Source organism: Haemaphysalis longicornis, unplaced genomic scaffold (assembly GCF_048455015.1).
Source record: "Haemaphysalis longicornis isolate Haplotype H1 unplaced genomic scaffold, Haemaphysalis longicornis Haplotype H1 scaffold_61, whole genome shotgun sequence".
Classification (NCBI taxonomy): domain Eukaryota; kingdom Metazoa; phylum Arthropoda; class Arachnida; order Ixodida; family Ixodidae; genus Haemaphysalis; species Haemaphysalis longicornis.
The window spans coordinates 159192-174316 of NW_027526409.1; positions in this window are offsets into that span (position 1 = coordinate 159192).

Below are 15125 nucleotides of genomic sequence, written 5' to 3' on the forward strand. Positions count from 1 at the left end.
GAGGACACACAAACAGTCGGGGGAAAAACTAGGGATCGAATGGTAATAAAAAGCAGCACACGCGCAACGCTCAGGAATGACGAACACTCAAGTCCGCACCAAAGTTCGAGCGGAAGGGAAAACGAGGGGACACGCTCACGTTCCAGTCTATTCGACGCTGCGCGGGATGACGTCGATGGAACATGTGGAACGTCGGTGAAACGTCGCCTGTTGAGTCTCAGTGGTCGAAGGTCAGAACGCCGATGCCCGCGCTCGTTCTTGCTTGGCAACTCTAGGCATCGCCCCGAAACTTCGCCCGGAACACGCCTCGGGATCTCGCCAGCGGGAACAGGCACCCCGCGTTGCAGCAGAGGAGCTCCGGAACAGCTCCCGGGACGATGCTCGGAGCACGGCGCAAGCACGCTCCTGGCTTGACCTCGAACCGCCTCCCGAGGAGTCCTTGCGCCCGTTCCTTTAGCGCTGTCTTGTAGCTCGCCTCCGCCGGCACACTCCACTCTCGTGCTCCCCGCTCAGCGTGGACCCGCTCGTCGTCGTCTTCCCTTCCACTACCGGCTAGTTTCCGTCGTCTGTTGGCACGCTCTCGCGGCCCGGGGATGTCAATCATCACATTCACCCCCCTGCCCGAGAGGTTTGTTTGGGGTAAACAAATCTCGGCACAGAATGTTAGCACGGCCGCGACGCGACGTATGGCACTTAAGCACGTTCTGTCGTGTCAGACATTCTAGCACCACTAGCACCACGATTAGAGTACTATCCAAAACAGTCCAAAACAGTCTCTAACCTAATGGTAGGGAAACCAACAAAAGAAACAGCCTTTGCCACTGTTTTAAAACCACTCTGTAGACTAAACTAAAGGTGCCCTCTTCTGTGCCTACTCTGTCAGTGGCTGGGAAATGTACAGGTTAATCGGCACGAGCAGTCGGTAATAGTGCAGGAGTTGGAGGAAATGACACACCCGCAAATTCCTCGTTGGGTGCGTGTGGCATCTTGAACCCTGTGGAGGGGTTTCCCTTGTAGGCGCTGGGCGAGAGGTGGACGACCAGATCGATGGCAACACGCCGAAATGCCTCGATCTCCGCCACGGTCTCCCGTTGCTACTCGGTGTTTAGGCGCAGCCCTCTGACAGATGCGACACAACTTTACGAAGCGTCCAGTGTCAGCTTGCATCCCAGGCCAGTAGAAGTCCTTGCAGACTCGCTCCATGGTTCGCTTGATACCCCTACGATTTCCGAGGGTTCCTTCATGGGCCTTGTCAAAGACGATGCCTCGTAGTTCCCAAGGGCCGACGAGTTGCTTTCTTCCTTTTCCAGAGGGCAACTGATGCCGTCGATAAACAATAGCAGCAGTCTTCACGAACTCGATCACCGCTGCGTTGAATGTCACCTTTCTGCCGACCTTGCCGAAAAACTTTCGGAGAGAAGGGTCTTGCTGCTGTAGCACACATAAGTCAACAGAGGTGATAGTGCAGGGGCTGTCAGCAACGGCAGGTACCTGGGGCATTGTTCTGGGAGCCTCGCTTTTTGCCGCGTTGGTGTGCATGTGCGTCTTCAACCCTGCTGCAGCTGGCGAAGACGACGGCAGGTTCCGACCGCGCAGGTCTTCAGGGACGCGGACGCTGCCTTCTCCAAGAAGCGTGCTGGCTATTACCGGCTTCCTTTCGTGAGACACCTTGCGTCTGATTTTGCAGTCATACTCTGGCGGAGCCTGGCGTCGTTGAAACTTGGTCGGTGCTTCCATCTGAAAGGAATTGGGTCCAGGAATTGAACTTGCTGCTTGACCCTCGTCCTCGAGCAGGTCTGCGCCAGCTTCAGCCTGGTGTCTGAGGTTGCGGCCCCTCAAGCAGAAGGCATTCTTCTCCCTGGGCTGGCTGGAACCCGGAGACGTCGACTTCATCCAACAGTCTGCTGGCCGATGGCCCTGCTTATTACATAACAAGCAGTAAGGCCTCGTCTTAGGATACTTCTGGCCAGAAGGCCGGTCGACTTCAGGCTGCCTGCCCCTATCGTCTTCTCGGCTTCTTGCCAAGTTGGTGAGACCTTGCGCTTCAAGGTAGTGGTCGGCGGTTTCGACTAGCTGATCCAGGTTTTTGTAGCCCGTCTCTTTGCGAAAAATGGCTAGCTTGTCATGACAGCTATTGAGGAATTGCTCAGCCCTCATTTTGTCTCGGAGCGCTACGTACGTCTTCTCCATTTTGGCCAGCTCCTGCCAATTGTCGAAGTAGCCCAGTAGGCGGCCCGCAAATTGACGTCCTGTCTCCGAGTTCTGTGGCTTAGACTCCCTAAACTTGCACCTGTATCCCTCCTCGGTGTATCTGAACCTCTGTAGCAGGGTCTGCTTTAGTTTAGGGTAATTCATGGCATCATCGGAAGACATGCGATCAACGGAATGAGCGCTTCACCAGTCACGCACAAGTGTAGAGACAGCGCCCACTTGTCTCAGGGCCACCCTTGACTGGTTGCCACCCTCTCTAAACGCTGGATGTATGCGTCAAGCTCATCCCAAACCTTGTTGAAGGCAGGAATGAACTTGTGAGTGCTGTGGACGCGTTGTGCTGCATTAGGCGCGGGGTCGCCCCCCACATCGTTACAACTCTGCGACCCTTCTTGAAGCCGCAGCTGAAGTTCTATCAGAGCCCGTTCAGCGTCAATGCGAGCTCTGGTTTCGGACTCTCTCTTCTGGGCTAGTATTGCCGCTTCCTTAGCCGCCTCGCGTGCAGTTGCGCGCCGGTCCCTTTCTTTCGTGTGTTCCTCATCGATCCATTCTTTTAGAGCTGGCCCGGACAGTCCCAACTCTTTCCCGATGCACATCAACTTTTCTAGATCCATCCTCGCTTGTCACGCCCACCTGCCCTTAGTCTCAAGATAGAATTAGAGCACGCAGTCCTGTCGCCGACGCCAGAAATTGTGAGGCCATGTGTTAAGCAGGCGGGCGTGTGGCTCTCGGAGGAGAATCAACGACAAGTGATGCCATGGGTTCAGCACAACTAAAAAAACATATATTCTTTGGAGGACACACAAACACTCGGGGGAAAACTAGGGATCTAATGTCAGTAAAATGCAGCACACGCTCAACGCGGAGGAATGGCTAACGCTCAAGTCCGAACCAAAGTTCTAGCGGAAGGGAAAACGCGGGGACACGCTCACGTTCCAGTCTATTCGACGCTGGGCGGGATGACGTCGATGGAACGTGTGGAACGTCGGTGGAACGTCGCCTGTTGAGTCTCACTGGTAGCAGGTCAGAACACCGATGCCCGCGATCGTGCTTGCTTGGCAAGTCTAGGCCTCGCCCCGAATCTTGGCCCGGAACACGCCTCGGGATCACGCCAGTGGGAACAGGCACTCCGGGTTGCAGCAGAGGGACCCCGGAACAGCTCCTGGGGCGATTCTCGGAGCACGGCTCAAGCACGCTCCTGGCTTGCCTTCGAACCGCCTCCCGAGAGGAATCCTTTCGCCCATTCGTATAGCGCTGTCTGATAGCTCGCCTCCGCCGGCACACTAACCTCTCGTGCTCCCCGCTCAGCGTGGACCCGCTCATCGTCGTCTTCTCTTCGACCACCGGCTAGTTTCCGTCGTCTGTTGGCACGCTCTCGCGGCCCAGGGGTGTCAATCATCACACGAACTAATAGTATTGCATATTACAGTTCGTATAACCGGGTTTGACTCCATGCACATTGAATTCCCGTTAATATGAGGTCCACGGAGACGGCAAAACATTTGAATTACCCAAACTTCAAAATAAACAAAGCGCGATATGACGGCATTGTTATTATTCCGCAACAGGTCCCTCTACTTCATTATGTTCGGAACCGCGAGTTTCTTCCCCAAGCGGACCGTACGAAACTGGTTGCCTTGATAGTTCAGACTTATCCCCCAAATAGGAGCCTGAAGCGTTCACCACACAAACTGCTCCCACAACGTTCTGCGCAACAAAAAGAAACGGGTTGAGAACCTCAAAAGAAAAGAATATATGCGCCGTCGTGAATCTCAAACTGGCCTGCCGATTTGTGTGGCTGCCTCTGTTGCGATGGTGCCGCCGGCAGTAAAGAACACGGCGCGGTTTTTTGCGCTTGAAAACAGCGAATTTTATCGAAAAAGGATGATTACCTCGGTGCTGATGCTTCTTATTTTAAATAACTTGTAATTAATTCATATAATAACTTTTTGCTTCGAATTATCTCATTGACGGGTTCTATTGGATTCGGTGCAAAAGTCTTGGCTAGCATATCGCTGCCTTATAACCAAATATATAATTAAGCGACTTCAAGTTATCGACTTGAAGTCGCTTATTTTATTTTGAGTATTTGGGTATATGATTTTCATTTCTTGGCAAGACCCAAGGGGAGGATAACACTAAAGGCGAACGTGGCCCAACAGAGGCCTCCACCACCCGATTTACAGCGTACATAATAACACGTCTGTTCACAAATTTAAGCATGATAGCACAATCGTAATAGAGAAATAGAACAACGCAACGTCATTACTACATTTCCTATGTATTATAAGAAGCATAGGTGTACAATTCACAGAAGGATCGCCGTGTACACATAAACGCATTAATTCGTACGCAGGAACCTTCATCAGTTACACTAATATTTCACAATTACGTATTAATATATTTTTTTAATAGTTTTTATTTTGTACCTTTAGGGGAACATGTAGACATATACTTCAAGCAGTTAATTATGCAGGGTGTTTCAGCGAACACTGCCAAAAATTCTTAAAAATAGGCTCTTCGAGAAAAAAAGAAACCCTCTTCAGAAGGAGATTGCTAGCTGCGGCGGACGCCAGATAGTATCAAGGGTGTGCACATTAGTTAGGTGGGTAATTAAACTCTACTAATTAACTTCTTAATTAGCAGAGTTTGGTGGTTATTGTCAATGGTGATTTTGTAGCCCCGGGGAAGACGATTTCATATCAGGTTTTAAAACAACGAAAAAGTCGGTGTTTAAAGCCCTGTAGCGCGAGGAAACCTGCGTTTGTTTTGCGCTCAAAAACGAAACTCGCCGCTCGATGAGCGCTGGAAGTGCTGAGCGAACGCAACGTCCGCTGGTGACGTGTTTCAATAGATTTGGCGGCCAATTCGAAATGTAAGTGCAATTTTCCCTAGCTAGGGAGCCTCGATGCGAAGCATAGGCAGCAGTGCATCATGCGCAACTTTTGCTTACTCACTGGGCGGAAGCCAAAGTCTAGTAATCGCCAACTACGTAGCTGCGGATTTTGAAATGCTGTTAGGAGCCAACCTGGGGCTCCGCCAGTGCACTTACCTCCGGAAGCAGCCTTTAATTACCATTTACAATGCACTAGCTTTGTTCAAAGAATAAAAGCACACTTTTGTGCCAGTGCAGAGCTTGTTTTGCGGCGCCGGTATTGCGGAATGCAACACTCGAGTTATTTTTACGTGGTATCGGCTTGACGGCTAAAATCGTAGCTGACAACTTTTTGGAATTGCAGCGCGACATTGTTTTGTACCAGCTTCCGTTCCATTTGTTGTAAGAAGTGCTGACATAGGATTAGTAAATCCTGACCTCATACTTTTTTTAGCTGTTTTGAGTCATGTAACAAATATCAATGAACAAAAATGGTTTATTTCAAAGTTTCATTTGGTTGTAGGCCTATTTGGGCGCTCCACAACAGTAATATTTTGGACGACTGCACAGAATATTTTACATGATGTGCTCAAATTGTTTTCCGTCCATTGCAATGCACAGACGATTGATTGATTGTGGGGTTTAACGCGCCGACGCAACGCAGGCGATGAGGCGCGCCGTAGTGGAGGGCTCCGGATTAATTTTGACCACCTGGGGATCTTTATCGTGCGCCGAAATCTCGTACACACGGGCGTTTTTGCTTTTCGCCAATGCACAGACGAAGGCGCTCTTTCATGGAGTTCATAGTGGATAAAATCATCTGTCTGGGAATGTTGTCGATGGAGCTCCTCACACGTTGCTTCATATCCTCGAGGTTGGCCGGCTCAGTCTTGAAAACCTCATTTTTAACATATCCCCAGAGGAAGAAGTCCAAAGGTGACAAATCGGGTGACCTAGGCGGCCATGGTGTGGTTCCACCACGCCCAATCCACTGGTTGGGAAAGGACTCATCGACGAATTTACGAGCCAGTGAGGAAAAATGCGGCGGGGCTCCGTCGTGCTGGAACCACATTTTTTTCAGCGCAGCCAGTGGCAACTCTGAGGCAAACTCGGAGACGACGCCCTTTAAGACGCACTCTGTGTACTTCTTTCCGGTAAGGTTTCCGTCAATGAAGTAAGGACCAACAATACAGCCGTTATAAATACCACACCATACGTTTACTGACCACCTTACCTGGTGCTTATGCTCACGGAGCCAGTGGGGGTTCTGATCTGACCAATAATGTGCGTTGTGCAAATTGACATTCGAATTCCTACAAAATTGGGCCTCGTCAGTCCAAAGCACTCTGTTGAGGAATTCCCGATCTTCGTCGCATTGAATAAGGCACCAGTTGCAAAAATCAAGCCGTTTTTGAAAGTCGCTTGGTCTGAGCTCTTGGTGAAGACACACATGATATGGGTGGTAGCTGTGTCTTGAAAGTGACCTCCAAACTGAAGCTGGGCTCGCTCCATATGCGCTGGCAATTTCCCTGACGCTTGCTTCCGGCCTGACAGCGACGTATGCCAGCACATCCATGTCAAAATCTTCGGTTGCACTGGCTGGCCGCTTCCATCTCTGAGCATGGACTGATCCAGTGGTTCTAAGCCGATTAAATATCGATGCAAATGTGGCGCGAGCTGGCACACGACGGCCAGGATGTAGGGCAGCATACAGCATCGATGCCAGTTGCGCGTCCTTTTGCGCGCTCACATAAGCCAGTAAAATGTCCACTTTCTCGGCAACGGAGTACTGGAGTTGAGCTGGCGCAGCCATTTTCACAATAATAACGCGGTGGCTTTGAAACCTTGATCCTCAAATGGAAGAGGTGACACCAGTGGTACGGTCTTGGCTATGTCGCACGCACACTGCGTAAAGAAGCATTTTAAAGCGAAAAGCCGCAAGCACTACGCAAGGCCGCAAGCTATAGCCGCGAAATCCCTCCTGGCTCAGCAAACAAACCTTTCCTTTATCTGAGGCGCTTTCTAACACGCAGCGATTATAAACGAGCAGCAGATAAAGCTAACGAAAAAATGAACGGATGGTGACGTTTCGCACTTTGCACGTCTGGTAGCCACTTAAGATGTGGTCAAGACAATAAAAAAAAAATAAAAGCAAAACTGTCGGCAACGTCCACTAGGGCTGCCGAAACGGGCGACCGTGTAGTGGGCGATGGCCTTTGTTTCTTGCGCCTACCAACGAAAGAAAAGATAACGCTGAAAAAATACAGGAGGCGATGGCGTTGATATCAGCTGGTTCCCTAGCGTGGGGAATCACCAGCCCCTTCTTGAATTGGGCGACACAGTCACAGCAACACGTCATCAGCGGATGTTGCGTTTGCACTACACTTCCGGCGCACCATGTGCGCTGAGTTTCGGTTTCATGGGGGAAAAATGCTCGATTTTTTGCGGGCTGCAGGGCTTTACAGAGTGCCTTTTTCTTTGCTTTGAAAACTGATCGGTTATGGTCGTTTCCGTGGCTACAAACTCGCCATTGGCAATAACGGCCAAACTTCACTAATTAAAAAGTTAATTAGACAATTTTAGTTAATTAACTATGTAATTCGCATGTTTTTTATAACTGCTGACGTCCGCTGAACCTGATAGCTTGTTCCTTAAGAGAATTCCTATTTTTCTTGAAAAGCCTACCTTCAGGAATTTTTGAAAGTGTTCACTGAAACACCCTGTATATCACTATTGCAAGCGTTTTGCTTAAGAAACACTTCTTTGACCTGTTTTTAAACGTATGTTCACTGGCGTAAAGGTTTATTGTGCTCCCAATTTATGTATTTATATTTCAGTTGACTGGTACAGGAAAGATTCCTCACCATAGTTTGTTCTTACTTTTGGAGTGTGCCGTATTGTATGCCTGGGATGGTAGCCAGAAGATTTATTGTTAACTTGATTGTGGGTCTTTTTCTTATAAATGGTGTGCACTACCTTCATGTAATAGATTTGGTCAGCGCGAAGCATTGAATATTGAGTAAATAAAGGACTTGTCCTCAAATCTGCGTAACAGACACGATAATTTAAATATATGCGCAAAATTCTTTTTTGCAAATACAATCGGCCTGTTATAATTAGTTTTAGTTGTGCTCCCACCCACCAAAATCCCGTAGCATAGTTTCGAAGAAATGAGAGCATTGTATAAGTTTTGTTTCAACCATAGTGGTATCAAATGGCCGATTCTATATATGAGACCTATACGTTTAGAGAGTTCGGTGGACAGGTGAGCAATATGGGAATTCCCCAGAAAGTTGTTCTTGAAACCAATCACCTAAGAACTTCTGTTCTGTCACTCGGCTTAAGTTGGTTCCGTTGAACGTAATGGGGATTTCTTTCTCGACATTTTTATTGTACGGCTTAAATATCATGTAAGTTGTCTCTGGAGCGTTAAGTTGCAACTTATTATCTAATACCCAATGTGATAATTGTTCCAAGTGAAAATTTACCATTGAGGGAAGTTTAATTATATTATCAGTTCTGAAGAATACGTTAGTGTCATCCGCATACATTACAAGTTCTTGCGGACCTTCTATATTTATGATGTCAGTTACATGAACTAGAAACAGTACGGGGCCTAACTTGGAGCCTTGCGGGACACCTTGTTTTAGCTCTAATATGTCTGATGCATTGTAGTTTATTTGAACAAACTGCTTTCTTTGAGTCAAATAGCTTTTTAAAAGGTTACCTGCCACGCCACGTATTCCATATCTCTCCCATTTTTGCAGCAAAATAATATGATCTATCGAATCAAACGCTTTTTTAAGGTCTAAAAAAAGTCCATTTGTGAAGTGCCTGTTTTCAATGTTTACAATCATTTTATCTTCATTGTAGAGTTTTGCTTGCTCTGTTGATTTAGATTTTCGGAAACCATATTGATACTTCAAAATTACGTTGTGTTTAAAAATAATTACACCATCTTCCCGTGGGGAACCCTGACGAGGATGCGAAGCATCGTGGCGGTTCCGTGTGGTTCCATTGTGTTGCCGTTATGTTGAGTTATCTGGTTTTTACTAGCGCCAGAGGGAATTCCGCGTCCGGGTCCACACCGGTGGCAAAGGCACGCAAGTGCTGTTGTGTCACGGTGAGTAGGCGGTGGTTCTTGAGGCGCCGAAACTCGTCCATCATGTTCCTGTCGATGTTGTCTCTGTGGTAGAATGGGTAGTCTCCGTCAGCTTTGGTGAGGTAAAGGTTGTTGACATTGGTGCACCGGCTGAGAGAAATGTACACGCCCTCCTCTTCGCAGCTTTGTCTTCTCGTTCTTCTTCTTCTTCGGCCGTTCCCCTAAGGGAAAATGACGACGGTGGTTGAACGCGAACCTATCTCGTGATGGATTCTTTGGTTGGCCAATCCCTAGGGGCATCCTGCCACAATCAGCATCAGAGGCGCTGCGTACGGGGCTGGTTGAGCTGCAAGGCGCGTAGCGCTTCCCGCCACAGCTTTCCCACGGGAAATTCATCATCCCCCTCTAAAGTTTTCAGTTCGTCGTTTCCGTTAACGTTCAGCTTCGCGTGCCTTCGTTGTATCAGTAGCTTCTTGACGTAGTTTGAATGAGTCAAGGACATACGGCGCGTTCGTAGCACTTGCTCCTGTCCCGGATTTGTAGCGTCGTGGGAAGAGCCCCGCGTACCTCACGTTGTGGCCAGAGAGTCGTGGGATCGAAACCGGGCGCCGCTAACTATTTCTTTTTTTTATAGTGTAGTATCGCGGAGCTGTGGGTGTAAGGAGGAGAGTTGCGCATGCGCAGTGAGCGTGTGGACGGCGCCGCCATCAACGACGCAGGACCAGGCGAGCCTAAGAAATGCTCCGCATTTAAAAGAAAGTCGATAGTCTATTATGGATTATTCCCTCAAATACCTTGGAAAAAACTGTCAGGACAGATATTGGCCTGTAATTTGATACACTGTAGTGTGCACCCACGTTATGAATCGGCGTCACTCAAGCAACTTTAACTTCCTCAGGAAAAACACCGGTGGACAGACATAGAATAATATTGTACGCTAACACGTTACTGACTTCTACTGCCACGCGCTTAATCACACTCAATAAAAACCCATCAACTCCTGCCGTTGCATAATTATTTATTTTTCCGACAAGATCCTGTACTTCGGTATTGTTCTTAAGTTAGAAAAAGATAGAGCTGGATCGTGGAATGCCAGTCGCACCGCGGCCGCCGTTATCAGTGTGTCTTGGGTGCACGCCAGCATCAATAAAACGAGTATTCATACAGTTGGCTAGCTGAAGGCTCTCTACCGGTTCTCCATCTAAATGCGTGTATTGTGGCTGGGCTATTGTCTTTCTACTTCTTATTTCGTTAACAGTGTCCCATACTTTTTTAGGCTGGCCTCGTATGTTGAAAAATAGCCGTTCGTAATATTTCCTTTTAGCTCTCTTTAAATCGCTCTGTAGCATGTTTCTAAACTTTTTGTACGCCTTGCGTATTTCGGGATCCTTCGTATTTATAAAATTGTGTAACATAGCACTTTTCGTTTTATGCGTTTATACAGATCTGGATTCACCCAGGGTTTTCGCACCTGCTTGGTTCTTTTACTTGCCGGTTGTAGAGGAAATCCTGCATCGTAGCATTCTTCTATGCATTGCACGAAAACATTACAAGCGCCTAAGTTTTCGGTTTTATATATATATATATATATATATATATATATATATATATATATATATATATATATATATATATAAAAGAAAAGAAAACTTTGAACAAGGTAAAAGCACTATTGTTGCGAACGTTTCAGCAAAGAGACTTGCTTTCGTCAGGGCAATCTCTCGCCTGACTGGCACGCTTTATATAGGGGTAGGTCCCCAAGTGAGAGAGGGAAGGAAAGATGGAAGTGAAATTGGGAAAGCGGATTGGTTTGGGAGTATGTTGGGGGAGATATTGAGGGGCAAAGAAGGTTGTATAATTGTAAGTAGGTCACAGGGAAGTCAGCCGGGGGTTGGTATTCGGGAATTTTTGGAAAGAAAGGATGAGAGGGTGTTTGTTGACCCGCCGCGGGGCATATAGAAAGGTTCTCAGAACCACCGGAAGCAGACAAGGCGGTGAGAGTGGGGTCCTCATCAGAAACTATCTGCAAGCCTCAGGTCAAAAGAAAAAGTAGAGAAGGGGGGAAATAACTAGGTCAAGGAAAAAAAAAGAGAAAAACACTGGGAGGGAAACCACACAAACCCACACACAAAAGAAAAAGCAATGACCCGGCAACTGAAATGGCACGTGTCACCCACTGCAACATTCCTGGAACAGGCCTGTCCTGAAACTCTAAAACGAAAAGATAAAGTTAGAGTGACGTACGGGGCACAAGACCACGCGGAGTAAAAAAAGAGAGAAATAAAATAAATCAAATGGAATTCCAATAGTAAAGGTTGGAGGGATGCGGGCGAGTATTAAGCTAGAAGCTAAGGAATAAACAAAAGAAATTAGGTGACCAGGTAAAGACCAGAGGAAGGGGTAATAGTCTTTGGATAAGGTATATACGAGACGGTGCCTATTTCTGTATTCCCGGTGAATATCCAAGGATTCCAATTTGCCACTAGACGCATTAATTTCAGTAGGTTCCATGGAGTTGAATTTGTGAATTCAATAGGATTCTCGGTATTTCCTGTCCCTAGGAGACCTAAAGTTTGACTGAAGTATATACAACTTAAGGACATCAAAATTGTGGCCTGGTTGGTTGAAATGCTGAGCTACAGCTATGAAGGATTTGCTAAGAGTATCTGCCCGGTGACCATTAAGACGTAGGCTCATAGGTTGACTCGTTTCGCCTATATACTGTTTTTGGCACATTGAGCATTCCAACATAAACACAATGTTGGATGAAGTGCACGTAAAACTTGAATTAATCTTGTGGACATAACTACTGGCTGTGCTTTTTACAATGTAGTCGGTCTGTAGGTGCCTGCCAGTCTTGCACCTGGGGCGGGAGCAGCTGGCTATGACTGGTTGCTTTGAAGGCCCTGTTTTAGCAAGCACTAAAATATCTTTTAGATTCCTGTTTCTCCTGTAGGTAACCATTGGGGCTTCCGGGAAAGTCTTTCTAAGTCGGTCGTTACTGGCTAAAAAAGGGTAGTACTTGCGCAGTATATTGTTTACGTTTGGGAGGGCGTTTGAAAATTTAGTTATTAGGGCAGGCGACCTGGCGCTTTCGTTTTGTCGCTGTTTGTTGAACACGTCATCCCTTTTGAGATTAGATGCACGTTGGTACGCCTGGTCGAGCGAGCTTTTGGGGTGGTTCCTGTTAATAAGGGTGGACTTGAGTTCATCTAGGTGCTCTACGTAGTCACTGTCATCACTGCATACTCTTCTAAGCCTGGTGGCTTGTCCTACAAAGATCCCTTGCGTGCAGTGTCTCGGGTGATGGCTTTTATAGTCTAGGTACTGCTGCCTGTCAGTTGGTTTTCTAAAAAGCGTGGTTTTAAGTTTACCGTTGTCTAAAATGACGGTAGTATCTAGGAAGTTCACTTCTTTTTCAGAATACTGGCAGGAGAATTTAATAGTCGGATGCGAAGAATTGAGATGAGATATAAACGTTTCTAGAGTCGCGCGGCTGTGTTCCCAAATCGTGAAGATGTCGTCTATGTAGCGGAGGTAAACCTGAGGTTTATGCGGAAAAGAGCTTAATAACTTTAGTAGAGCTTAATAATGGAGCTTAATATATATATATATATATATATATATATATATATATATATATATATATATATATATATATACCGAATCAGAATTATTCGAAATGAGGGGCTTGTTGAAAATAAGACAGAAATAAGAGTTGGCAGTCCCCTTCACCTCGACTAGTCCGAGTGGCGCTGGCTACCACCCCCAAGCATACGAAACAAAAATACCTTTACATAAATACCCCTGAAAGTGGAGGTGAAAATCGCCCCGCCGGTAGCGTAGTGGTTATCGCACCAGACCGGTATTCTGGAGGTCGTGGGTTCGGATCCCACCTGGCGGGCATTTTATCTCCACTTTCGTTCTTTCTTTCCAAATTCTTTATCTGTTTCAATGACCGAACACATCCTCCCTTTTGCTTTCCGAGGTTTTCTTGACTGCCAACTCTTATTTCAATATATATATATATATATATATATATATATATATATATATATAGAGAGAGAGAGAGAGAGAGAGAGAGAGAGAGACAGACAGAGAGAGAAATCAAGAGAAAAGTGGAGAATACGGTAGGTCATCGAAGCACATGAAGAATTTTGAAAGGCAGAAAAAGAACAAAAAGGAACCTCCAAGCTTTTTGTTCTGAACGTGTATAGTAACCCCAAAGCGCAAAATCATAAATTCGACCTTTTATTCTCCCCTGCTCGGAAGGAGGCTGGCCCACATGCTCTAGTTGTTGAAAGTGATTTCAATGCACCTCACACAGCGTGGGTCTATCCCAGACGCACAATAAAGCGATGGGACCTCTGGGACCAGGAGCAAATCCATCATAAGAACCATCAGAATATTCCTTCAGAATAAGAACCAGACACCCCTACTAGGATTGGTAACAGTATTTAAAGAGACTCCACCTCCCATGTCACATTTACGCTTCACGTCATGGGCACCCAATGGACAGTCACTAACACCTCCCTTGAGAGTGATCACTTCATTTTTGAAACAGACATTACCCTCACTCACCCCATCAAAGCACATCCTCGACAACATCATCTCATAATTTGCGACGAGTTCAGGAGTTGCCGAGAATGGCATGATGAGTGATTGATTATAGTGTTAACGCGCCAACGCAACGCAGGTGATGAGGCGCGCCGTAGTTGAGGGCTCCCGATTAATTTTGACCAACTGGGAATCTTGAACGTGCGCCGAAATCTCGTACACACGGGCGTTTCTGCTTCTCGCCTCCATCAGAAAAGCAGCGGCCGCAGCCGAGAATCGAACCCGGGATCTCGTGTTCAGCAGCGCAACACCTTAGCCACTGAGGCACTGCGGCGGGTCATAATTGCATGATGAAACATCGGATGAGCCACTCCATCAAATCATGATGCTTCGGTACAACAGCTGCTTGCAGACACGCCAGCCGCATCCAAAATAATCGACCCTAGGTTCCTTCGGATGTCATAGGCCTGCACTTACAACACCTGCGGGAGGTATGCAAAAGCTTTTAAAAACGATGGAGGGGAGCTAAATCCAATTACAAATTCGGCCGTAAACTCGCATACCTAACGAATAAATTTGAAAATTTCACTCCCCGACTTTGCCAGGTTCAATTGGGCCAAATGTCGGAACAGATGCCTTATAACGTTGTCGTGAGATGCACCTGCCAAGTTTTGAAGCACCTTTTGAACCCGAACCACTCAAAAACGGAACAGGTGCATCGCCTCACTAGCATCATCCAAAATTTTCCAGGCTACAACGTGTAGCTCATTGCCGAAGTCAGATATTTACCTGCCGGAAGGCGCTTGCCCAAGGCGCTTCCCCCATACAAAGGATTAGCTAAAGCCACTATGAACGCTGATGTAACCGAGGCAGAGGTTGGAGGAGCCACACTGAAGCTTCGGTCACGGTCAGCCCCAGGCCCTGACCAGGCAACCAATAAAATGCTAAGGAATCCAGATGACAGCTCTATCACCTTTCTGACAGGATACTTTAAACATTCTTGGAAACACGGCTCCCTACCAGAATCTAGGAAACCTCCTAAAATTAAAATTATCCCGAAACCCGGAAAACCACTGCCATTAGAACAACTTCGATCCGTTTCCCTCAGATCCCGTTTGGGCAAGCTCTTTGAACACATTATCATCCCGCGGCTAGGCTCCAACCTTCGAGGCTTCCAGTCTCTCCCACATCCCATGGTAAGGTTTCGTTGTGGCCTGTCCACGCAAGGTGTCCTCCTCCAAATTTGCGGAGAAATCATAACACCACTAAAGAATATGGACACGATAGCTATTTTTGCCCTGAGATCTAACTAAAGCATTTGTCATCGTATCCCACCAAGACATAATGAATGGACTGCAGTTTAGTATTCCGGGAGCACGT